The 26,273-nt window shown below is 40.3% G+C and overlaps 1 protein-coding gene and 1 long non-coding RNA gene across 2 annotated transcripts in view; one reads left to right on the top strand and one right to left on the bottom strand.

Moving 5' to 3' along the window:
• LOC131394552 (zinc finger protein 709-like) overlaps window positions 1–26,273 on the bottom strand; it is a 442,972-nt gene that overhangs the window by 45,734 nt on the left and 370,965 nt on the right. The window lies entirely within an intron of this gene.
• Window positions 1,835–24,811, top strand: LOC131394571 (uncharacterized). The gene is made up of 4 exons (XR_009216193.1): window positions 1,835–1,967; window positions 23,711–23,837; window positions 24,018–24,077; window positions 24,464–24,811. It is a non-coding gene; the product is annotated as an uncharacterized LOC131394571 (long non-coding RNA).

Raw genomic sequence — 26,273 nt, forward strand, 5'->3', positions numbered from 1 at the left:
CCAGACATGTGCATCTTCCCAGATGAATGAATATTCTTAGGACGATGTGTCTTTTATCTGAGATGGAGTTGAGGAGTTAAGAGATAAAACACAAAAAAGAGGCATTCCTGACTTAAGAAATCAGAGTGGTTTCCAGGAAACCTGCTTCTAGACTATTATTGTCCAGATAGTTCTTAAAGGAAAGATGAGAAACAGCTAATGAAATGGAAATATCTTCTCCATCTCTCAATGCTTGATGCTGAATATCCACAGAACTTTTCTTCCTACACTGGATGGGTGACTGATCAAATGCTGCTGCCCAGCAGTGTTCCCCCTTTATGATGAACACTCGTTTCAAACTGGACCTTCCTCTTCTGTTTTCATTGACATCACTTATGGTTCTTTGGCTCTGCCGCTCAGTTTCCATCTGTTGCTGGGTGTGGTGGAAGTTTTGCTGAAATTTAGGTGGGCTTGGGTGGGGCTGTTGACTCAGATGATATCAAAGTGAGCATTTCCTCAGGGAATTGGGAGAAAAAATGGTCAGAAATTCTATCTGTGCATACTATATGGAGAGGATGCCTGTCATGGAGTGATTCTAACATTGTCACAATGAACGTTACTCTCTAGTATCATAGACTCACCAATCAGTGAGATGATTGTTTAGATGAAACCCAGTTTTCTGATAAGTCTCTTTATAGATGAATTAAATAGTGTAACCACAAGTAAGGGGTGGTTCATGACCAAAAAGAATGATTTAACCACCAGTGAGAAAGAGTTCCTGCATATATTTTCCATGGAATACAAATATTTTCATGTGAGAAATATTTTCTAAAGTTAACCATTCTGAATACCCAGAAGTCACTTTTCTTCTGAAGTGGTGGCTTATTTTTTCCCCAGTGCTCTTATTCTGAATGGAACTAAAATGATGGAAGGATGCCCACCTAATGTATCCCTGGTGCTGTATCTGAACTCAATGAGTTCACCTCTTGGTGATTGCAGAGCCATATAGTGCAACCAAGGCAGAGGAAGAAATGTTTATTACTTGCAGAAGCAATGAAGAACACTGGGGATCTCTCCCAAAGTGGTGTCTCCCCAAACAAGTGTGTGTGTGGGGCCTTTTATTGTTAGATCATAATACAGTTCATGAATATTCAGTTGAGGAAAAGACAGGAGATCAGGGTTTACTGCCTAACAGTCATGTTCCTTTAAGACTAAAGGGTAGATGTACACATGGTACTACCTACATCGCATGATCTAGAAATGGCTGCTTGGTCCCTCCCAGAGGAGGAGAATTTAAAATGTTAATGAGATTATAATGGGGACAGCTCACTTCAGTTCTCTTAAGGGCCGTTTGAGGCGGCTAGAACTGGCTTCAGCTAGCCCGCTTGTGGGAACCTTCCGTGGTTAGCCTCTTTCTGAAACTTTCCATCTGCAAAACACTCAAAAGATAATGTTAGTTTTTATCAGATCCTTGGTACCCCCTTTTTTTGCCTAGTTCCCTGGTCACAGTATCTGTGCCTGTGTACCTATTTTGCAAAATTATGTCAGACTTCAGTTGTCAACAAAGATCAAAATGGAGAGGCTAATTAATACATATGGTGAGGCGACTTTCAATTGTGTGTGTTTGTAAAGAATGTTTGCAGTTCCAGGAGTCGCCTCCCAACACTACTTTTCAATGCAAAAGTCCCTGCAGAGGGCGAGTTCTGGCTGGCTTTCTGCTCAAACACCTAACTTCAGGTGGCTGTCACTCAGACACAAGGGGGCGAATCTTTTGAACTGTCCAATCAGAGGCGGCGCTGGGGCAGGTGGGTGGGGTGAAGCGCCCCACCCACCCGGAAGTTGCTGCTCTCTCCAGCCACGTTGGGGATCGCGTCTCCCTGCCTTTAAAGGTTCTCCGTGGCTCTGCCTCCTATTCTGTCGAGTTGTGACCTCTACCAACTGCAGGAGTCATACAAAGGATGCTGGGGGACCCAAGAAACCTAAAAATGGTGAGTGTGAACCCCAGGGTGAGGATACGGGGAGGAGGGGCTGGTCAGAACCCACTGTGGTGGGACTCTGCCTTCCCATGGTCATCTCCAGAGTCTGTGGACCCAAGCCCATAGGTGGCACTGGGTGGACCTCAGTCCCCTCTGGCTCAAAGTGTGGGGGCTGGCGTGGCATCTGGGACCCCAGGGATCCTGTCTATCACTGTGTGCAGTGACATCAGCCCCGGAGCCTCTCTGGGCAGCTCTGCGCCTGCAGCCCCGCGTGTCCCCAGATGGTGCGGTGACCACGGGGAAGGTCATCAGGGACAATCGTGACTCGGTCTCCGGGGTTCGTGCGTGGGAGGTGCTGTGGTCTGTGGGGTCCTCAGTGCCTCTTTTCTCCCCAGGGGGTGCCCATTTTCTCCTGAGTTTTCCAAATGTTTGAGGAGCATAGTCTCAAATCTATGACCCTCCAGCCTAACTCTTCTTAGTGCTGACAATAAGTCTCTAAATTTTCGGATCCCTCCCCGCATTCCCAAAGCCAACTTCCCGTCTCTGATTCACAGCATCATTATCAACTATTTGTCCTCCATTGTGCATTTCAAACAGACCCAATATTTTAACTGTTTATCATTATTCCCCAGAGCCATGGATGGCTTCTTTTTTCTTTATTGTGAAATTTTTGTTGTACATTATTGTTTGTGAGTCACCATTTAAATGCATCCTTTCACCCCTTGTGCCCACCCCTCAACCCCCTTGCCCCTGGTAACCACCAAACAGTTCTATCTGTCTGTGTGTTGGTTTATCTTCCACTTATTAGTGAAATCATGTGGTGTTTGTCTTTCTCTTTGTGGCTTATTTCATTTAACATAATACCCTCCAAGTCCATCCATGTTGTTGCAAATGGGACGATTTTATCTTTTTTTAATGACTGAGTAGTATTCCATTGTATATATATACCACATCCTCTTTATCCACTCATCAATCAAGGGACACTTGGGTTGCTTCCATGTCTTGGGTATAGTGAATAATGCTGCAGTGAACATAGGGGTGCATAGGCCTCTTTGGATTGTTGATTTCAGGATTGTTGGGTAGATACCCAATAGTGGGATAGCCAGATCATAGAGTATTTCTATTTTTAATTTTTTGAGGAATCTCCATACTGTTTTCCATAGAGGCTGCACCAGTTTGCATTCCCACCAGTAGTGAATTAGGGTTCCCATTTCTCCACAGCCTCTCCAGCATTTGTTGTTTTTTGTCTTGGTGATTATAGCCATTCTAACGGGTATAAGATGATATCTTAGTGTAGTTTTGATTTGCATTTCTCTGATGATTAGTGATGTTGAACATCTTTCATATGCCTATTGGCCATCTGTATATCTTCCTTGGGAAATTATCTGTTCATTTCCTCTGCCCATTTTTTGATCTGGTTGTTTGTTTTTTTGTTGTTCAGTTGTGTGAGTTCTTTATATATTATGGAGATTAACCCCTTGTCAAATACATGATTTGCAAATATTTTCTCCCAACTGGTGGATTGTCTATTCATTTTGATCCTGGTTTCATTTGCCTTGTAGAAGTTCTTTAGTCTGATGAAGTTCCACTTGTTTATTTTTTCTTTAGTTTCCCTTGTCTGAGTAGACATCATATCTGAAAAGATTCCTTTATGACCAACGTCAAATAGTGTATTGCCTATATTTTCTTGTAGGAATTTTATAGTTTCAGGTCTCACCTTCAAGTTTTTGATCCATTTTGAGTTAATTTTTGGGAATGGTGAAAGCAGATGGTCTATTTTCATTCTTTTACATGTGGCTTTTACAGTTTTCCCAGCGCCATTTATTGAAGAGACTTTCCTGTCTCCATTGTATGTTCTTAGCTCCTTTGTTGAAGATTAGCTGTCCATAGATGTGAGGTTTTATTTCTGGGCTTTCAATTCCATTCTATTGATCTGTGTGTCTGTTTTTGTACCCATACCATGCTGTTTTGATTACTATCACTTTGTAGTATGTTTTGAAGTCAGGGATTGTGATGCCTCCAGCTTTGTTCTTTTTTCTCAGGATTGCTTTAGCTATTTGCGGTCTTTTGTTGCCCCGTATGAATTTTAGAATTCTTTTTTCTATTTCCATGAAGAAGTCCTTAGGATTCTGATTGGGATTGCATCAAATCTGTAGATTGCTTCAGGTAGTATGGACATTTTAACTGTTTATTCTTCCAATCCAAGTGCATGGACTATTTTTCCATTTCTTTATGTCATCATTGATTTCTTTCAATAATATCATAGTTTTCATTGTATAGGTCTTTCACTTCTTTGGTTAAATTTATTCTTAGATATTTTATTCTTTTTGTTGCAATTGTAAATGGGATTGTCTTATTGAGCTCTCTTTCTGTTAGTTCATTGTTGGTATATAGAAATGCAACTCATTTCTGTAAGTTGATTTTGTACCCTGCAACTTTGCAGTAGTTGATTATTTCTAAGAGTTTTCCAGTGGATTCTTTAGGGTTTCCCATCTATAAGATCATGTCATCTGCAAACAGTGAGAGTTTCACTTCTTCATTGCCTATTTGTATTCCTTTTATTCCTTTCTCTTGTCTAATTGCTCTGGCCAGAACCTCTAGTACTGTGTTGAATAAGAGTGGCGAGCATGGGCACCCATGTCTTGTTTCTGTTTTCAGAGGCATGGCTTTCAGTTTTTCCCTGTTGAGTGTGATGTTGGCTGTGGGTTCGTCATATATGGCCTTTATTATGTTGAGGCACTTTCCTTCTGTACCCCTTTTGTTGAGAGTTTTTATCATAAATGGATGTTGGATCTTGTCAAATGTCTTCTCTGCATCTATTGAGATGATCATTGGTTTTTATTCTTCATTTTGTTAATGTGGTGTATCACATTGATTGATTTGCAGATGTTGAACAATCCCTGTGTCCCTGGTATAAATCCCACTTGATCATGGCATATGATCTTTTTAATGTATTGCTGTATTTGGTTTGCCAATATTTTGTTCAGGATTTTTGCATCTATGTTCATCAGGGATATTGGTCTGTAGTTCTCTTTCTTAGTATTGTCTTTGTCTGGCTTTGGTATCAGGGTGGTGCAGGCCTCGTAGAATGTGTTGAGAAGTGTTCCATCTTCCTCTACTTTTTGTAATAGTTTGAGAAGGAGAGGTATTAAACCTTCTTTGAATGTTTGGTAAAATTCTCCAGAGAAGCCATCTGGTCCTGGACTTTTATTTTTGGGGAGGTTTTTGATTACTGTTTCAATCTCTTTACTTTTGATTGATCTATTCAGGTTCTTTATTTCTTCTTGATTCAGTTTTGGGAAGTTGTATGAGTCTAGGAATTTATCCATTTCTTCTAGATTGTCCAATTTGTTGGCATATAGTTTTTCATAGTATTCTGTTATAATCTTTTGTATTTCTGTGGTGTCCGTTCTAATTTCTCCTTTTTCATTTCCAATTTTATTTATTTGAGCCTTCTCTCTTTTTTTCTTGGTGAGTCTGGCTAAGGGTTTGTCAATTTTGTTTATCTTCTCAAAGAACCAGCTCTTTGTTTCATTGATCCTTTCTACTGTTTTTTTTTTTTTATTTCAATTTCATTTATTTCTGCTCTGATTTTTATTATTTCCCTCCTTCTTCTGACTTTAGGCTTTGTTTCTTATTCTTTTTCTAATTCTGTTAGGCATGGTTTGAGGTTGCTTATTTGGGCTTTTTCTTGTTTGTTAAGGTGGGCCTGTATTGCTATGAGTTTCCCTCTCAGGACCGCTTTTGCTGCATCCCATATGAGTTGGTATGGTGTATTTTCATATTCGTCTCCAAATATGATTTGATTTCTCCTTTAATTTCATCAATGATCCATTGGTTGTTTAGCAGTGTGTTGTTGAGTCTCCACATCTTTGTCACTTTCCCACTTTTTTTCTTGTAGTTGATTTCTAGCTTCATGGTGTTGTGGTCAGAAAAGATGCTTGTTATGATTTCAATCTTCTTGAATTTATAAAAGCATGCCTTATTTCCCAACATGTGGTCTATTCTTGAGAATGTTCCATGCGCACTTGAGAAGAATGCGTAATCTACTGTGTTTGGATGGAGTGCTTTATATATATCTATTAAGTCCATCTTGTCAAGTTTTTTGTTTAAGTCCATTATTTCTATATTGACTTTCTGTCTGGGTGATCTATCCATTGATGAAAGTGGGTTGTTAAGATCCCCTAATGTTATTGTGTTGTTAATATCTCCTTTTAGGTTTGTCAGTAGTTGCTTTATGTACTTTGGTGCTCCTGTGTTGGGTGCATATATATTTATAAGTGATATGTCTTCTTGGTGGAGTGTCCCTTTTATCATTATGTATTTCCCCTCTTTGTCTCTTATTACCTGTTTTATCTTGAAGTCAACTTTGTCTGATGCAAGTATGGTAACACCTGCTTTCTTTTGTTTGCCATTAGCTTGGAGTATAGTCTTCCATCCTTGCACTCAGAGCCTGTGTTTGCCTTTACAGCTGAGATGTGTTTCCTGGAGGCAGCATATGGTTGGGTTTTATTTTCTAATCCATCCCACCACTCTGTGTCTTTGGATTGAGGAGTTAAGTCAATTTACATTTAGGGTCATTATTGACATATGAGGGCTTATTGTTGCTATTTTATCACTCATTTTCTGGTTCTTTTGCATTTCTTTTGTTTCTCGTCCCATGTGTTTTGGACTACCAGTTCAGTTTGGTAGTTTTGTATGGGGATTCTCTTAGTTTTCTCTTTCTTTATTGTATGTGACTCTGTTCTGATTATTTGCTTAGTGGTTACCATGAGGTTTGTATAAAAAATTTTGTGGGTGTGTTAATCCATTTTTTGATGGCCCTTATTCCCTTAGACTAAGTTGATTCAATCCCTTTCCTCTTCTCCTTCTAAGTTATTGTTGTCACATCTTATTCCATCTTGTGTTGTGAGCTTGTGCTTAAAGTGATACGGTTACATTTATTTTGGGTGTTTACCTTCCCTTGATCTTTGGCTTTATAATTAAGTGTTTGCTAATCTGTTCTGATAGAGAGCTGCAATTTTTCTGGTTTTGTCGACCTATTTTCCTCCTTGTTCAAAACTTTATATCCCTTTTCTCTTTTTTTCCTCAGGCATGAGGGCCTTCTTGAGCACTTCTTGTAGTTGGGGTTTTGTGTCAGCGAACTCCCTTAGCTTTTGTTTATCAGGGATAGTTATTATTTCTCCATCATATCTGAAGGATATTTTTGCTGGATATAGTATTCTTGGCTGAAAGTTTTTGTCTTTCAGAATTTTGAATATATCATTCCACTCTCTCCCAGCCTGTAAAGTTTCTGTAGAGAAATCAGCTGAAAGCCTGATAGGAATTCCTTAGTACATTATTTTTTTTGTCTAGCTGCCCTTAATATTTTTTCTTTGTCGTTGACTTTTGCGAGCTTTACTGCTATATGCCTTGAAGAGGGTCTTTTCATGTTGATATATTTAGGTGATCTATGTATTTCATTCACTGGTATTTCCAGCTCCTTCCCCAGGTGTGGGAAGTTCTCAGCTATTATTTATTTGAATGAACAAGTTCTCTGCTCCTTTTTCCCTCTCTTCTCCCTCTGGGATACCTATAATCCTTATGTTGGATTTCCTAATTGAGTTGGATATTTCTCAGCGAGTTTCTTCACTTCTTTTTAGTCTTAGTTCTCTTTCCTCCTCTATCTGGAGCATTTCTGCATTGTTGTCCTCAATATTGCTAATTCTTTCCTCCATATTCTCAGCCTTGATGCTTAAGGCTTCCAGATTTGTCTTTATCTCCTCTATTGTGTTTTTCATCTCCAAGATTTCTGATTGCTTTTCTTTATAGTTTCAATCTCTTTTGTGAAGAAATTCCTGATTTCATTGAATTGTCTGTGTCTTCTTGTATTTCATTGAGCTTTTTTATGATGGCTATTTTGAAATCTCTGTCATTTAGGTTATATATTTCTGTGTTTTCAGGGTTGATTTCTGGGTGCTTGTCATTTTCCTTTTGGTCTGGAGATTTAATATATTTTTGCATATTGCCTGTCAGTGTTGGCTTACTTTTTGTCATAGTGAAAATATCTGGTCACAGTTTCCTCTTGCTGCTGCTGGGTGGGGGTCAAGGGCTGTGTATTCTGTGCCCCTCTTGATCTGTGGGCACTCTGGTTGGCCCCAGGCTGAGCTGAGGCATGGCTGAGCTGAAGCGTGTCTGATCTGAAGTGTGGTTGAGCGCAGGCTGCTTGGGGTGAAGCGCGGGAACAGCCGGAGCTGGAGCATGGCTAGGCTCATGCAGCTGGGGCTCAGGTGCATGTGGGTTGAAGCAGCTGCAGCTGAAGTTCGGCTGGGCTGAAGAAGTAGGAGCTGGAGCTGGAGTGTGGCTGGGCCGAAGTAGCTGGTGCCAAGTCAGCTGGAGCCTGAGCATGGCCAAGCTGAAGCAGCTGGAGCCGGTGGGTGGTCAAGATGAAGGAGCTGGGGCTGGGGTGCAGTTGAGCCAAAGGAGCTGGGACTGTGGCCCGGTCTAGCTGGAGCAGCTGGGGCTGTGGCGCAGTTGGGCCTGAGCTGCTGGTGCTGGGGCTCTGTGGAGCTGCCACCTCTGGTGTGGGGCCACAGGCATGCCCCACTGCTGGTGAGGCTGTGGCACTGGGCAGCTGCCATCACTGGTGCTGGGGGACCGCCACCTCTAGGGCCTAGTTGTGGGCACAGTGCTACCACTGGTGGGGCCCTGGTGCTGGGGGTCACCTCCACTGGTACTCAGGCACCAGGGTCCGCCACCTCTGGGGCCTGGGCATGGGTGTGCTGCCAGCGCCACTGGTACCCAGGCACCTGGGGGCTGCTGCCTCTGGGGCCAGGGCGTGGGCATGCCACTGCCACTGGTGGGGCTGGGGCACTGGGAAGTCACCACTGCTGGGGCCCGGGTGCCTGGGGGCCGCTGCCTCTTGGGGGTGGGGCACAGGCACACCACCACTGCTGGTGGGGCTCGGGCGCTGGGAGGTCGCCACCACTGGGGCCTGGGCATGGGTGTGCCACTGCTGCTGGTGCCTGGGCACCGGAGGGCTGCCGCCTCTGGGGCCTGGGTGTGAGTGTGCTACTGCCACCACTGGTTGGCTCTTTTTTAAAGATTATATTCATTTGTGGATATTTTATATGAGAGGAAAGCAGAGAATCACCACTTGGATCTATGTTGCAGGAAGTCCTTATGCCTCTCCCCTCGGGATCTTTCTGGGCACAGACATCCTATGAGAAAGCCTTTTGTTGGATGTTCCTCTTGAGAAACCTTCCTGAGTAATCTGTCTCATTGGCACTGCCCCCCCATATTTGTGACCTAGAAAAAATTATTGACTTATTTGTCTGTTTTTCAATAACAACAAATATGTTTATTCAATACAGCTTGGAAGACAATATAAAAATACTTCCAAACAGGCAAAAAAGATTTGAATTTCAGAAAAAAAGAAAATATTCCTGTGTTACATTCCATTTGTTAAGAATATGTATTTCACTCTTTCTTCCCCTGAATGTGTGTAGTAAGTTTCTGAGGTCTGTTCTTTACTTTGGGTGTTTTCAAATGAAACTCCAGGGCTTAAACCTGCAGACCACAAGTATTCAAGTGTGATTTCTTGCCATGGAAATAATGTAACCACAGGACCAGGAACAGAATTTGCCAGCCCAAAATATGCATCTTTGGCATAAGGGCTATTTTGAGCTGATGATTATTAAAAAACAACAGACACAGGAAAAGCTCTGAAAACCTAGTAGAAGTTCCCCTTTTGTAAGAGAAATTTACATTTATAAGAGAAATGTCTGTTGGTAAGAGTGCCTCCCTCTCTGTGCCCAGAAGGTGAAGATGACTCTAGAAACTCTTATCAATGGAGAAGGCAATGACTTAAATCTGCATTACAAGTTTACCCTTGTTTACTGTGCTTTTCCTGGTAACCTGCCATAACTAACCCCATCTTAACAGCAGGATGTTAAAGCTATTTTTCAGGGGAGGTGAGCCAGCCAGGAGCATGTGCGCAAGAGCAAGTTTTGATCTGTCAACCAAAACTCATCCTGCCAGGGCTTCTGCACAGCAGCCAGCCCTCCCTGCTCCCTTAAACCTCACCCCATACTTTGGATGAGGGAGGAGAGTTGAGAGCCTGTCCTTCTGTCTCCTTGCCAATCGATTACACAATAAATTGTTTATTCTTTCAAAGACTGGTGTGCCATAGTATCGGCTTCTGTGCGCATCAGGTGGTGAGCCCTTGCTTGGTAACAGAATTAATTAACTGACTTTTTTTCCTGAAAGGAATAGATATTTGCAGTTTTCTAGTTGAACTAATAAAAGTATCTTATAATTTTCTTCCCTATTTTCCATGGAAAGCATGGGTTCAAGTGATTTTGCTGGATTATCCCAACACTGGGTTTGTGTCATTTAAAATAACAATGAGGTTCCGAAGCATCTCCAGTGGGGAACAGAGGCCTGCACTCAAAGACCCAAGCTAAGGCCCCTTGAAAGAGGGCCTGCAAAGGGAAGGACTTGAAGGCCCAGTTGGTTGTTCCTGTTCCTTGAGAGCCTCTTCCTACAGGTGTCCTGCCTTCTCACACCTGAGACAGGAACTAGCTTAATGAGATAGGGCCATCTGCAAGGCCCCTGGTCTAATAACATAGAGCCCCTAACCAATGGGCAAGCTTGGAGAATCAAATAGAGACCACTAAGATCCACATTCCTCAGCCTCAGGACTTTCCTGAACTTAGGCATGTGCCCTAGCACCTGAGAGTTGACTGAAGGTGACCTTTGCCCCATTACAATAGTAAAAATCACACCCAGGGGTGGAGAGCTAGCATGCTAAAGATACATGCACTGCATGTGGTAGCATGTTGAACAAGAGTGCGATCGCAAGAAAAACCCACCTCTACATGCTGTGACAAGGCACTCCTCCCCAGCCTTTGCCTAATAAAAGCCCCACAATCCTGCTCCCTAACAAGCTGTCACCTGCCATTTTTCTTTTCTGCACCAGCTCATCTGTGCACAAGCTAATAAACTTTTACTTTTCTACTGCTGTTTGTTGTCTCTCTTAATTTCTATCCTGGGGGACAACAAGGACCCAATGCACTGGTAACACACCCCCATGGAAGGAGCCTCTATACTGAGAGGAGCTGCAGAGCCCTGGAAAGCTGGGGGTGCACGTGCACATGGGGTTGGGGAGTGATGCCCTTTCTGAGGTTGTGGTCCTGGTTCCTTAGGCCTGGACATTTTAAATGTCATGTTTGAGTTTTGCATCCACACTGTAGGTGCACTGAGAGTGTCATTTGTGCACATTGAGAAAGTCTGTGAAGGTCAGGAGTTCTGCCCTGTGGACAGAGGGTTTATGAATTTGGGGGTTCATTTGGGTCAGAACCTGAAACTGAATCAGGCTGAGAGTGTCCTCCCTTGTGAGAATGGAAGCCTGGGGGAGGCAGTGCTTCCATGCTCACAGGAGAGGGGAGGGCGTGTGGAGCCCCAGAGTTCATTCCTGTGGCTGCTCAGGTCTCCCTACCCTCCTTCACCAGGCACAAAGCACTCTAGGGGTTACGTCTCAATCAAGGCTGTATAGACTCCAAGGCTGGGAATATGGTCAACTTTCTGAACATGGGTGTTTCTTCTGAACTGTAGACAAGCAAGCTGCTTCTGTGAGCTGATTTGAATATTCATATTTCCATCCTTGGATTCCTTTGTCAGTTGAAGATTGCAGCCCTTTGATTCTTGTTTCCATTCACACTTGGGCTTTTAAAATATGTTGATTGAGAGTTATGATGTGAGTAAGGCAAGAAACTTTGGAACCAAATAGAACTTTTTTCCATTTAGGTAAGAAAACCTTAAGATGTGAGATGGTTACAAGATTACACAGGGCTCACTGGGAACCCTAAGTAACTCTGCTGCTGCCACCCCTGCATCTATTTTAACAAAGATCCTGACCCTCTGGGTTATAGTGGACAACATCCAGTCTGAATTTGCACAGCAAAGGGATTAGTTCAAACCCAATTTAAGCCCAGGTTCCTTAAACTCTATAAAGCAACCAGTTGTCATGGAGGAGGCCTCTAACCCTGATGGCAGTGATTTGAGGCTCTCTGGAGGAGGCCTTTAGTTGTGATGTGAAGTAATTGATTTGATATGAAGTAATTGATTTGATGTGTTCTCTTTTTGGTCAACCTGGTGTTTCTCTTTCCAGTTGATTTGTGTCATTTTTTCTTCAGCCGATGTGGGTGTTTTCCCTTTCCAGTCGGGCTGATGTTTTTTCCCTTCTAATACTTGACCTATCTAGATCTGTTTGCAGACTGTCACCTTTACTATCCTCTATATAATAAAATATACCTTCGGTCCATTTGTTTGGAGTGGAAAGTGTCTTTTACGTCTCCGATCGAATCCCCGAACCTCTCATAACATAATTGGCGCTGTGAGCAGGATTCGATTAAGGAGATGACTTTTCTGTTCAAACAAAAGGTAACTGAAGCCAAGTTGGAAGAGATCCCAGGATGGGAGGACCCTCCCTTTTGCACTCTGGCTGGGGAGTGGGCTCATAGGTCAGGAGTATGTGAATCTTGGGATGTTCGTCTGCAAGATATGAATCATTGGATGTGACCAAAACTTTGCAGACAGTAGGAAAAAAGAGATAATGTTTCTTTTCTGGCACGGCGAGGTTAATGTTTATTGACTGCTTATCGTCGGGCTATGGAAGATAAAGATAAAATACAAGGGAGAATATACTCTTGAAAAAAGAAGTTTCAAATTTACAGTCCCGGCTGATGTCACCCAAAATAAAAACTCTTTCCTTGCCGTCATTCTAGAATGCCTTGCTGGCATTCTAGTTTTATTTGGCCCCTCTTAAGTGACAAATAGTGAGCCTAAATATGTATCCAATAATAATTTGGCGAGCCAGCCGGGAGGCTCTTTGTCCGTGGCTCGGTGGGTCTGAGCCGGGTGGGATGTCCTGGGAAACAGTCCAGCAGCTGCCTAGGTGATTTGCCCTAGGGACCGCTCCCAGTGCTTTCCATCTGACCTGGCACCGCTGACCCTGGGCACATTTTTCTTATGACAGGGAAACAGCCTCTAGAATTATTTGTTTGTTTGCCTATTTGTTTGTTTTTGCTTACACCAACAACTCCCTTCCCCTCCATCTGGAGTCCTGTCTCTTTAAGAGGCAGGGCTATCCCTACTGGAGTGGGAATAATTGTAGGACTTTTACCCGGAATCTATTAGATGCATCTATCTGTTCTGTTTGGGATCCCATTTAACTGTCTGTTCTGTATGTTTGTAATTTTGAAGGAGGGAAGTTCCATCTGTCCCCAAGGAGAGCCCTCTGGGCCACCTCTTGGCTAAATGGGCTATATTCAGCTAGGAGCCCATATCCAAGAAGATAGGTTTTTTATTGTAACACCACATTGCCACAATATTCCATAGACTCCAGAGAGGAAAAGTGGCCAAAATGGGGCAATTTCAATTTACCAAAACTGGTGTATTTGCTTATGCAATTGGAAAAAGCCAGCTAAAAAGTTAAACCACTAGTGGGAAGCCTATTTTAATCTTTTGAGGTTTTTAAACAAAATCAGGAATACTGCATTGCCTCTTTAAGAGAAAATAATTAAATAATTAAACATGCCAGCAGCCTAAGCTGAATGTGCTGCTCCCCTCCCCTCTCCTGCTGAGCTTCCCCGCTTCAACTCCCCCGGAATTCCTGATCTGAAATTAAGCAAGTGAAAATAAATAAACTTTTGAAGTAATTTGAAATTGGGATGGCTGTTCTGGAGAATCTGTTTCAGATGAGTTCACCTTAAGGGTCACCCTTAAAAGAGAGGATTCAAAACCTCTCAGGATGAAATGCAATCTTTAATTAATACACAGAGGCTTCTAAAAGACAAAGGTATTTCAAAAACAGCTTCCAAAATCTTTTTGGTAACTTGAAGCTTTAGAGTTTTGCTAAATTAAGTTGATAAAAATTTATTGAGTCTCTGGTCATTCCCACATAAGATAAAACATTAAAAATTGGTTACTAAGCATAGATTTGTCTGCCTTTGGTTTCTTATCTCAGAGAAACTGAAAGATGCTTGCGTTTATTGATAAACATGTTCCGTGCATGTTGAGGAATTTTCTATGAGAAAGTACACATTTCTGGAAAGTCTGTATACAAAAAAAGCAAAAGGTATGTTGTCCATAAAGAAGGTATAAAGAATAGAGATATTTATGTTTGTTTTGTTAAGAAAAATAAATTTGTCCTAAAGTACTAAGAAAAGAAAAAAGGCGTAGGACAAATTCTAAATGTGAAAAATAAGTGACAGAAGGTTTGTAAAAGTAAAGCCCTGAGGAGTTTTGCACATGATCAAGTTGGCTAAAGTAAGCTGATAAAAAATTAAAATTTGGCTTTCTCTCTTATAAAGGTAATTTTCTTAAACTTTTAGTCTGCTCTTTATATAGAGATTAAAAGGTGTTCTTTTGAGTAAGTCTATGTAAAAGACAAAACACCTATGTTTTGTTAAAATAATTTCCTATGTTCAAAAGGACTGAAGTCTCTCCCTTAAGGTTTTTGTTTTTGTTTTTTGACTGTTTTAACTCTCTGTTTGCCTTTAACTGTTTCTGTTGTCAACTTGATTAAATAAATAACTAGGCATTGTTTCCTATTTGACCAAGTGTTTTAAAATCTTTTGATATTTTTGATAAACTTCTGCCAAAATTAAAGTTTTTTTAACTTAAAAAAGAAATTACAAAAAGACATATGATTATGATGCCAAAATACAATTGTTACTGTATTTCATGTTGATGCTCACAGTTCTGTAATTTCTACAGAACAAAAGTATAACTCTTATGCTGATCAGCTGGTGCGAAGTCATGCAACACACAACCCAGGCTTAGCACAATGAATCCACGAAAAGAATGGACACTTGGGAGAATAAACTTCATACAGGTGGGCAAAACAAAGGGGAATCCTTGTCACCCATGATGATATTGCCACTGCAGTAAAACAATGTCAGTTATGCCAACAGTTAAATAAACAGGGAGTTCCACACCCCTACCAAGGTCATATCCGAAAGGGATTATTTCCCGCCCATACCTGGCAAATAGATTTTATTGGACCATTGCCAAATTCTTGTGGATATACTTATGCCTGTACTGCTGTTGATACATATTCTGGTTATTTATTGGCTATACCAGCTAAAGTGGCCACCCAACAGAGTGCCATAAAATTATTAGATATAATCAAGTTATATTGTGGAACACCAAGGCAAATTCAGAGTGACAACGGTTCCCACTTTACAGGTAAGTTGATTCAAACCTATACCAAGGAAAATTATATAGAATGGATTTATCATCTACCTTATTACCCCCAAGCTGCAGGCCTCATAGAACGAATGAATGGATTGCTTAAACAACAATTGAGGAAACTTGGTCATGGCTCATTAAAGGGGTGCCACAACCATCTAAGTACTGCTCTAAATGTGTTAAATAACAGGCCACTAGGCCCTAATGAGACTCCTCTGTCAAGGTTGTTACCAGCAAAGATTACAGAAGTGGCAGCCGCCACCCATGAGCTTATGACCTTAACCTACTGGCCCCTGACTCAGTCTGCTAAACCGCCTTTTCGTGCCATGGCCGAAGCGGCTGGATTGAATTTATCTACTGTTCATTCTATTCAATTGCCCCCTAAGAAGCAGTCTATAGTCCCTACTGGGATAGGGGTACAATTTCCCAAAAATACCTTTGGTTTGTTAAAAGGACGCTCTGGACTGGCAGCAAAAGGTATTGATGTACTAGGAGGAGTTATTGATCCAGATTACCAAGGAGAAATAAAATTTATATTATATAATGGTAGTGACACAGTACTAACTGTAGAGTCTGAGGAACGAGTGGGACAATTATTGGTGCTTCCCCTCCTGACTCCAAACGTGTCACAAGGACAACCTCCAAGTGAATTAACTAAAAGAGGAATACAAGGATTTGGGTCTACAGATGGATGGAAACCTGGAGCAAAGGTGTGGGTGACACATCCACCCAATGCGGCTCTGCGTGCCGCAGAAGTAGTGGCCCAAGGGCCCACTGCAACGCTCATAGTTATATATCCAGGAAATGAACAATTATATCATGTTCCTAAAAATTCTGTTTCTTGGCGTGGATATTATATTCCTGCTGTGTTCACTATGCTGTGCTGCACCTCCATGTCTGCTGCAGACCTACACACCAACTAATGTCTCCGTAGGACAACCTTTGACCCTGCACTGTTAGACCAACTGCTCTACACCGGTGGGACCTATAACCTGGACTATAAATGGCCGAAAAATTTGGTCTCAAAAACATCAAACAATCTCTCGGTACAAGCCTATATCTGATCAGTCACACAAAACTAGTTATAATTTCTCCATTACCCTGCCTTCTGTTACCCTCTGTGATGGGGGCTGGTCTAGACTTCTGCAAGCTAGTTTGTTATGCCTAAGTGTTACCTTATCTAATGTTATCTTTGATACTATATATGATTTGTAAGATCAAGTTAATAACATTTCATATTCTAAGGGGTTATTTGATTGGCTACCTTGGGGTTTGGGTCCTTTATTGCGAGATAGTTTTATAATTATTATAGTCATTGGATTTTAGATTCTTAGATGTGCCTTATGTGCTTGTGTACAAAGTTCATTGTCTGTACATATGGTGTCTTATGGTTAATAGAGACGGCCACGGCCAAATATGTCTTGACATGAGTACAGCCACGTTTGGCCACTCCATTAACCTATAGCCACCAGCACACAAAAAAATACAAAGCTGCTTTCTGTGTGGTGGGAACTGGCCTTTTCCCGGGAACTGGCCTTTCTCCCACGGAGGGAGTTGCAAGTTGTAACAGTTCAAGGCTCTTGAAGCGTCGTAGCAGGGGATGGACTGGCCATCTGTGCCGGGCTAAGACGATAACCAAAGAAAACAATACACGTACACAACCACTGGGCTGGGACGTTAGCCAAGGGGCTCAGTGCACGTACACCACTGATAACTATTTTGTGCATGGAAACACTAGATACTTGCTCTGTAAACTCTGTAACTGCTTATATAAACTGCTGGAAGCTGAGACCTGGTGAGAGTTCCACCTGTGGAAGGGACACCTTGCCCAGGACGTGTGATCCTTGCCCAGCCGCGTCGATTGACAGGGCTCTCCCGGCAGTGGGGCATGGATGTTGTGAGTAACTGATTTGATGTGAAGTAATTGATTTGATATGAAGTAATTGATTTGGTGTGTTCTCTTTTCGGTCAACCTGGTGTTTCTCTTTCTGGTTGATTTGTGTCATTTCTCTTCAGCCGATGTGGATGTTTTCCCTTTCCAGTCGGGCTGATGTTTTTTCCCTCTTAATATTTGACCTATTTGGATCTGTTTGCAGACTCACCTTTACTATCCTCTATATAACAAAATATACCTTCAGTCCATTTGTTTGGAGTGGAAAGTGTCTTTTACGTCTCCGATCGAATCCCCGAACCTCTCATAACACCCCCTCTCCCACATACTTTGGTTCCCTGGGTAGTTCCTTGGGGTTAACTGAATGCACAGCACTGGGGACTGCATAGACTTCAAGGACAACAATACACATTTGTACATGATGGAGCTCAGTGGAGAGCTGCTTAATTGGGACATCCCTGATGAAGACCCAAACCCAGGTGTCATCAGAGCTAACCAAACATCAGGGAGTCATCTTACTACCGGCCAAAAATTGGCCTCATCTGCATATGTTCACAAACTCTTGGACAGTTGTCTAAGAGTTGCCCTTTTGTGGTAAAAGAATTCTGGGAATATCTTGACTCAGAAATATCCCAAATAGAAATCAAGGTAACACTTGTCTGTATATTCCTAGGTCTACAATACAAGGACTCACCAGGACACTCATTATCCACCTTGGAGTTCTGACACTACTGATAGTAACCATGGCACCTCTCAGAGTATACAGTGCCCTGCTCTCCAACAAGGCATTTGATGGAAGTTTCACCTCTCTTCTGGGTCTCAGGCTCATAGAGCACCATACTAGCTTACTGAAATCAGTTGAAAGGAGTTGAATGAGAGATGTCCTGTTTCAGTCATCAGGGGTGAATTGTAATGAGTCTGTCTTCATCTTTTTTTTTGAAAGACTTCAATTTTTTTAGAGCAGTTTTAACTTTACAGAAAAATTGATCAGAATTTACAGAGAGTTCCCACATAACCCTTCTCTCTGCATCCACAGTTTGCACTCTTTTTCACATTTTGTATTAGTGTGGTACATTTGTTACAATTTCCAAACATATGTAGATACATCACAGTGCACAGTGTACATTAGCATTGACTCTCTGTGTTGTACAATGTATGGGTTTTGGCAAATGTATGATGACGTGTGTCCATCATTTCTGTATCATAGAGTGTAGTTTCACTTCCCTAAAAATCCTTGGTGCTCCACCTGTTGATTCATCCCTCTCTCCAAAGCCCAAATCCCTCAGAACCAAAGATCTTTCTACTGGCTCATGCTTTTGTTTTTTCCAGAATATCATATACTTGGAATCATACACCACATACCCTTGTCACATTGGCTTTTTTCCGTTAGCAATATATTTTAGGGTTCCTCCATGTGTTTTCATGGCTTGATACCTCATTTCTTATCAGTGAACAATATTTCATTGTATGGATGCACCACTGATTGTTATTGTCTATTCAACTCCTGAGGACATCTTGCTTAAAATTCTAACTCTTGCCAGTTATAAATAAAGCATCTATAAACATTCATGTGTAGGCTTTGTGTGAACATAAGGTTTCAATTCATTTGGAAGAATACCAAGGAGTGTGATTGCTGAATCTTACTCTGTGTAGTAACATTGTATTTCGTTTTGAAAGAAAATTCCTGTCTTCCATTGTAGGCATACCAAATCCCATTTCCACCAGCAACGAGTGAGGATTACTTGTACCTTTACATCTTCACCAATATTTGGTGTTCTGAGAGTTTTGAGTTGTACCCATTTAATGTGTTTAATGATACCTCATTCTTGTTTTATTTGCAGTTTCCCAATGACATTTGATGTAGAGCATGTGTTCATATTGCATATTTCCCATCAATATATCTTCTTCAGTGAGCTGTCAGTTCAGATCCTTTGCCCATTTTTAAATTGGGTTGTTTGTCTTCTGACTGTTGAGTTTTAAGAGTTCTTTGGAGATTTCAGATACCGGTTGTTCATCTGATAAGTATTTCACAAAGATTTTCTCTTACTCTGTGAATTTTGTTTTTATTCTCTTAACACTATCTTTCTCAAAGGAGGGTTTTTTTTTTGATGAGGGAGATTGGCCCTGAGGTAACATCTGTTGCCAGTCTTCCTCTTTTTGCTTGAAGATTGGCCCTGAGCTAATATCTGTGCCAATCTTCCTCTATTTTGCATGTGAGATGCCACCACAGCATGGCTTGATGAGTGGTGTAGATCTGTGCCTGGGATCTGAATCTGCATACTCTGGACTGCCAAAGCAGAGCATGTGAGTTTAACCACTATACCACTGGGCCAGCCCCAAATGAGAAGGATTTTTCATTTTAATAAAGTAATTTTTTTTTCTTTTTTGGACCTTGCTCTTTGGTTTTGTATTTAAAAAATCATCTCCAGACCGAAGGTCATCTAGATTTGCTCCTACATTATCTTCTAGTTTATTCCTTTTGCATTTTACATTTAGATCTGTGGTGTGTTCTGACAATTTTTGTGAAAGGCTTGTGTCTACGTTTGTTTTTTCTGTGTCTGTTTGCATGTGGATATCCATTATTTCCACCAATGTTTGTTTAAAAGACTTTCTTTTTCATTTGCGTTGCCTTTCCTTCTTTGTCAAAGATCACTTGACTATATTTGTGTGGGTCTATAAGGAAAGCAATTGACTCACATATCCTCAACCTTGCTATACTCTCTTATTCATTCCAGGAGTTATTTCTGTTGTGAATTCTTTCAGAGGTTTCACAGAGACAATCATGCCATATGGAACAAACATTATAAATTTAGCTACAGGATTCATAAAGACGTTCTTTCTTAAGAAGTGAAAGTTCTCCTATATTGCTAGTTTGTTATCATAAATGGATGTTGGATTTTATCAAATCCTTTTTTGTTTTCATTTCCCCTTCCTTTCCTTTCTGATATTAGTAGTCTTCCCTCTTTTCTTTGTTATCTTGACTAGATGTTTATCAATTTTATTAGTCTTGTAAAAGAACAATTTTTTTGGTTTCAATTTTCTCCATTGATTTCCACAATGACTTTGATTTCTGTTCTAGTTTTTATAATTTCTTCTATTGTGTTTACTTTGGGTTTAATTTGCTCTTCTTTTTATTGTTTCCTAAGGTAGATAATTATATTATTTAATAGAGATCTTTGGGTTTTCAGCTATATTTGTTCCATGGCATGAATTTGCTTCTAGGCACTGCTTTTGCTGCATCCAAGAACATTGCTATGATATGTTTTTATTTCATTAATTTCAAAATAATTCTTTATTTCTCTTGAGACTTCTTCATTCATCCTATGTATTATTTAGAAGTATGTGTTTTTTGAATCTCCACATAATTGGGGGTTTTCCAACTACCTTGCTGTTATTGACTTCTAGATGAATGCCTATGTGGTGTGAGAGCATATTTTGTATGATTTCTATTCTTTCAAATTTGTTAAGGTGTGCTTTAGGTTCCAGAACATAGTTTGTCTTGGTGAATGTTCCATGTGAACTTGTGAAGAATGTATATTCTGCTGTTGTTGTATGAAGTATTCCATAGATCACAGTGAAATCCCATTGTTTCCCAGTGCTGTTCAGTTCACATCTGTCCTTCCTCATTTCCTGCCTACTGGAATTTATAATTTGTGAAAAGGGGTGTCAAATTCTATAGCTATGGTACTGGATTCATCTATTTCTCCTTGCATTGTGTCAGTTCTTGCCTCATGTATTTTGCCCCTCTGTTGTTATACAGGTACATATGAATGAATTGCTGTGCTTTCTGGGATCATAGACTCCTTTATCACTGTTCAGTACCTATCTCTATCTGTGAATTTTCCTTGGTTTGAAATCCACATTGTCTATAATTCACATACCTCTGGCAGGTTTCTTTTGATTAGTATTGGCATGGTCTATTTTTCTCCATCCCTTTACCCTTCATCTATCTGTGTCTTTATATTTAAAGTGGGTTTCTAGGAGACAACATTTATTTGTGTTTTTGGAAATCTGATATCACTGTATCTTTCAATTGTATTGAGACCATTGATGATTAAAGTGGTTATTGATACAGTTGGATGAATATTTACCAAACTTTTGACTGTTTTCCATTTTTACCCTTGTTTCTTTCTTTTTGTCTTCCACCTTTTTTCTGCCTTGTCTGGCTGAAATTGAGCATTTAGTCTGATTCTTTTTTCTCCTCTCTTAGCATGTCAGTTACACATTTTTTAAAGAACATTTTTAGTGGTTGCCCTTGAGTTTTCAGTATACATTTACAACTAACCCACCTCCTCTGCCAAATAACGCTATACCACTTCACGTTGTACAAGTACCCCTTAACACACTATTCCCAATTTCCCCTTCTCTGTCTCTTGTCACATTGTTGTCATTTATTTCACTTCTCCATAAGCTTCTCATTACCAAATACATTGTTGCTAATATTATTTTAAACAGTGTCATCTGTTATATTAATTTTAAGAAATATAAAAGATATTTTACACTCGTTTTTTTCTTTTTTGAATCCTCTACCTTTATCATTTACATTCTTTCTAGTAAATTTTTGAACATTTCATTCAAAATAGGTATACTTATGACAAATTTCCTCAATTTATGTCTCAGAAAGTTTTTATTTCTCCTTTATTTTTGAAGGAGAATTTTGCTTGACAGAGAATTCTAGGAGAGTTGTTTTTCATTTTCAGAACTTTAAATATTTCACTCTACGTTGTTCTTGCATGGTTTTTGAAAAGAAGTCCAACTTAATTCAAATCTTTGTTTCTTTATATCTAAGGTGTGCCTCTTCCCTGGAATTTTTAATATATTCTCTGTCTTTAATTTTTCTCTAGTTTGAATATGATATCCTTGGGTGTGCAGTTTTTTAGTTTATCATGTGTAGTGTTCTCTGAGCTTCCTAGATGTATAGTTTGCCCTCTTTCATTAATTTTAGGATATTTCGGTGATTACTACTTCACTTGTTTCTTCTGTTTCTTTCTGTCTTTTTTCTTTCTGGTATTCCCATTTTGTGTAGTTTCAACCTTCTGTTAAAGAGGGTTCTCTTAGGCTTCATGGATATTGTGTTCTTTTTTTGTTCTTTTTGTCTTTGCATTAGACTCTGGTGAAATACATTTTTTGTTTAGTGCAGTCCTTGTTAAGAACAGAATATCTGGGGCATATTTCAAAATGCTTTCTTTCTTTTCTCTTTCCCAATTTTGGAGGCACGGGTTTGCCCTGTGACCTCAAGGCTCTCATGGATCTAAGAAAAGTTGTTCATTTCAAGTTTGTTCATTTTCTTCTCATGAGACCAAGAATGATAGCTGCTAAGTTCCTTAAGTGTGGGATCACAAGTTGTCAGGGCATCATCTGGAGTGGCTGGTCAGGAAACACTTCCTCTTGAAGTTGGAAAATGGACATTTTATGTTCTTTGGAGGAAAGCACTGTGAAATCCTTCACATTTTATAATCATAGCCAAATTTACCATCAAACCATTATGAACTCCTTTGCAATCTGCAGCTCTTAACCTGTTCCTGAAAGGCAGCAAGGCTCAGGGTACACAGTTAGTGTTTGACTGGAAAGAGCTCTTATGGCAGATTATTATCTCACTATGTGTACTAAAAATTGGTGGGAAGTAGCCTTGAGGCACTTGAGTATAGGTATTTTTGGTCTAAGTTGTCATGCCTTCTTCCTTGTATCTGAGCTCTAAGTTCCGAATAACTTTCTAGCCCCATCAAATCACACAGAGAAAGGAAGAACTGAGTCTATGGTAAATATTACGCGAGTTAAAAGCATTGCTTCCCCACCTTAATATTTACATTCACCAGCTGCATCTGATTCCTTGTAATGGCCTGGAGTACTTTAGGACAATGTAGCCAGCTGGGCTTTGTTAAAAGTTTGATTTCTACAGGCCTCCTGGACTCTGGTGATACAACTAGGCAAAAAAGCTTCTGGTTCTTCCCTGTGTTTTTATCCATTGACACCTCATGCCGATTTGACCTTGTGCCTCATGGAGTGCTGTAATTGGTGGGTAAGTAGGAAGAAGATGGAAGAATTTTTCTCACCTGGAATCATCAGTCTTTTTTTGTGTATGTGAGGAAGATCAGCCCTGAACTAACATCCATGCCAATCTTCCTCTTTTTGCTGAGGAAGACTGGCCCTCGGCTAACATCTGTGCCCATCTTCCTCCACTTTATATGGGACACCGCCACAGCATGGCCTGACAAGTGGTGCATCAGTGCGTGCCCGGGATACGAACCCGGGCCGCCAGCAGCGGAACGTGCACACTTAACTGCTACCCTACGGGGCTGGCCCCCTCGAATCATCAGTCTTAAAACGATAACATTTGTTTCATTTGTATAGCATTTCTGTGATTTCCTAACATGCCCTGTACCCTGCCATTAGAGAGAAATACGATGTAAAGAGATCACAGTAAAAATGGGTGAATAATTTCCACATGTTCATAATGCTGTTAAATTGATGAATAAGTGTGTACAGAAAAACAGTGAGTTTTTGATGATCGCAAGATAGAATTAATGTTTGGAGCTGACAGAATCACACATAACCTTTCTACAAATGGGGCATAGATCCCCAGTGCTGTCAGTCTCATAATCCTACTCTACACATATTTGTGATGTTTTAGAACTCAGTGGCCATTGAGGATGTAGCTGTGAATTTCACCCCAGAGGAGTGAGCTGTACTGGATCCTTCACAGAAGAAACTCTACAGAGATGTGATGTGGGAAACCTTCAGGAACCTGGCCTCAGTAGGTAAGAATGAGGACATTCCTTCTCTCCATCAATTAGAGAACAAGTGTTTCTTACCCATCAGCATGGTTCCCAGATATAGAATGTGGAATGGGGGGATGTTGGTCATGGCTCATCATGGACTTAGAATGTAAAAATTTTTATATAATTCTTTTAAATCAACTTTCTGGTTCTGCATTTCAGGAAAAACATGGGAAGATCATGAAATTGAAGATCAGTAAAAAACCAGGGGAGAAAACTAAGGTGAGTCACACTCACAAAAGAAAGAAGTCTCACGTGAGACTCCTGGTATGTTATGAAATTTTAAAAACAAGCAAACAAAACAAATAACGCTTCAAATTTAGCCTTTCTTAGAAAATTTTCACCACATATATTTTCTGAAACGTGATGTAGAGGTTCAGTTTTTACAAAATAGTTTACTTGGAAATAGTATTAATAAAACCTGTAGATGGATATCACTGTTTTCGGTAATAGCAAGAGTGATGTCCTCTTACAGGTCATTCAGTATATTCAATCTTTGAGCATTCAGATATGGCAGAAAACTTAAACTTTTCCTGTAAATCACAATAAATATAACAAATATTAAACCATTAATAAATCATCAATAATGTGCTTCTCATTATTTACAGAAGTCATATAGTAAAGAGACTCTGTGAAAGTGAAGAGGGTAGTCAATGTGGAGAAAACGTCATCCATTTTCCAAATCTCAATCTGAACAAGAAAACTCCTGGAGTGAAACCACATGAGTGCAGTGCATGTGGAAGAGTCTTCATGCATCATCCATCACTTAATATGCACGTTAGATGTCACACTGGACACAAACCATATGACTATCAAAAAGTTGGAGAGAAGCAGTATAAAAGTAAAGAATGTGGGAAAGCGTTTATAAATCCCTCAAGGCCTTGATCATGCATGATCTTTCACACTGGAGATGGACCTTATAAATGTAAGGAATGTAACAAAGTATTTATTTCTCCCAGTGCATTTTTTTTTTATGTAATTTCCTAATGAAACTTTTTATTTATTTATTTATTTTTTTTAATTTTTTGTTTATTGTGGTATATATACACAATGGAATACTACTCAGCCATAAGAAACTCCCAGTGCATTTTGAATACATGAAAGGAGTCACACTGGAGAGAAAGCCTATGAATGTCAGTAACGTGGGAAAGCGTTTATTTCTCATGAAAATTTTTGAGGATATGCAACAATGCACACTAGAGGAAAAGCCATGTAACTGTAAAGAATGTTGGAAAGCCTTTGTCATCCCAGTTCTTTCTGAAGGCATGAAAGGACTCACTTGATAAACACCTCTTGAACGTAAACAGCATGGGAAAGACTTCAGTTGGCCTACACCCTTCTACGTGAAACTCCCACCAAAAAGAAATGTAAGTCATGTGAGAAAGCTTGATGGAAATTAACTTGTACATAATGTTCCAGAAAACTTTCAACATGAAAGAGTTCATATAAAAGCTTTAAATATATTTTTTACGAAGCCTCTTTCTTCCAGTGCCACGTCGGATTGTGGATTTCTGTTAATTACTTTCAGAAATGTATACTGAGGTGAGATGATTTTGCAAGTCATCCTTCATCAATACTATATAAAGATTAATAGGTGCTGATTTTTCCTTACCTCAGTTAAAAATACTTTCTCTTTAATTTTTTTATACTGTTTTAATTGTTCTGTGTTAAGGGGCCATTGAAAATGACAGTTTGTGTTTGGTGGGATTTTCTTACTGGCCTTGTATTGCAGATCCTGGATATGCCTAATCCACTGTATATATTGTTCCTTTCCTAGAGAAAGCTCCTTTTTTGGGGGCGGTGGGTATAGGATCCTGTTTTTACTTTCCGTAATATTAAACAGTTGGAATATATTTTTATGTATGGAAAGTTTATCAAAGAATATACTTTCCTGTGAATTCTTCTTTTCATATTTTGGCCTTTGCTGTTTGTCCTTCCTTCTGACTGGTATTTGGTGAATGGACTTTTTTTTTTTTTTTGAGGAAGATTGGCCCTGAGCTGACGTCTGTTGCCAGTCCTCCTCCTTTTTTTCCCTTTTTCTCCCCAAAACCCCAGTAGATAGTTGTATGTCATAGTTGTACATCTTTCTAGTTGCTTTATGTGGGACACCACCTCAGCATGGCTTGATGAGTGGTGTGTAGGTCCACGCCTGATCTGAACTGGAGAACCCTGGGCTGCCGAAGTGAAGTGCGCACACTTAACCGCTCCACCACCAGGCCGGCCCCTGGTGAATAGATTTTGAATTAAGTAGAGACCTGTGATAGGGCAACAAAATCTAGGGCTAGACACATCACCCCTGTATTGTGTTATGTCAGTGAGGGTAATATTAAGAACTAGATGTTTAAGAATCCATCCCCTTTATGGTTCAATGTTGGAATTCACCAGTAGCCTCACTTGCATGAGATTTGGAAGGCAGAA

This window comes from Diceros bicornis, chromosome 30, assembly GCF_020826845.1.
Source record: "Diceros bicornis minor isolate mBicDic1 chromosome 30, mDicBic1.mat.cur, whole genome shotgun sequence".
In the NCBI taxonomy this organism is placed as follows: domain Eukaryota; kingdom Metazoa; phylum Chordata; class Mammalia; order Perissodactyla; family Rhinocerotidae; genus Diceros; species Diceros bicornis.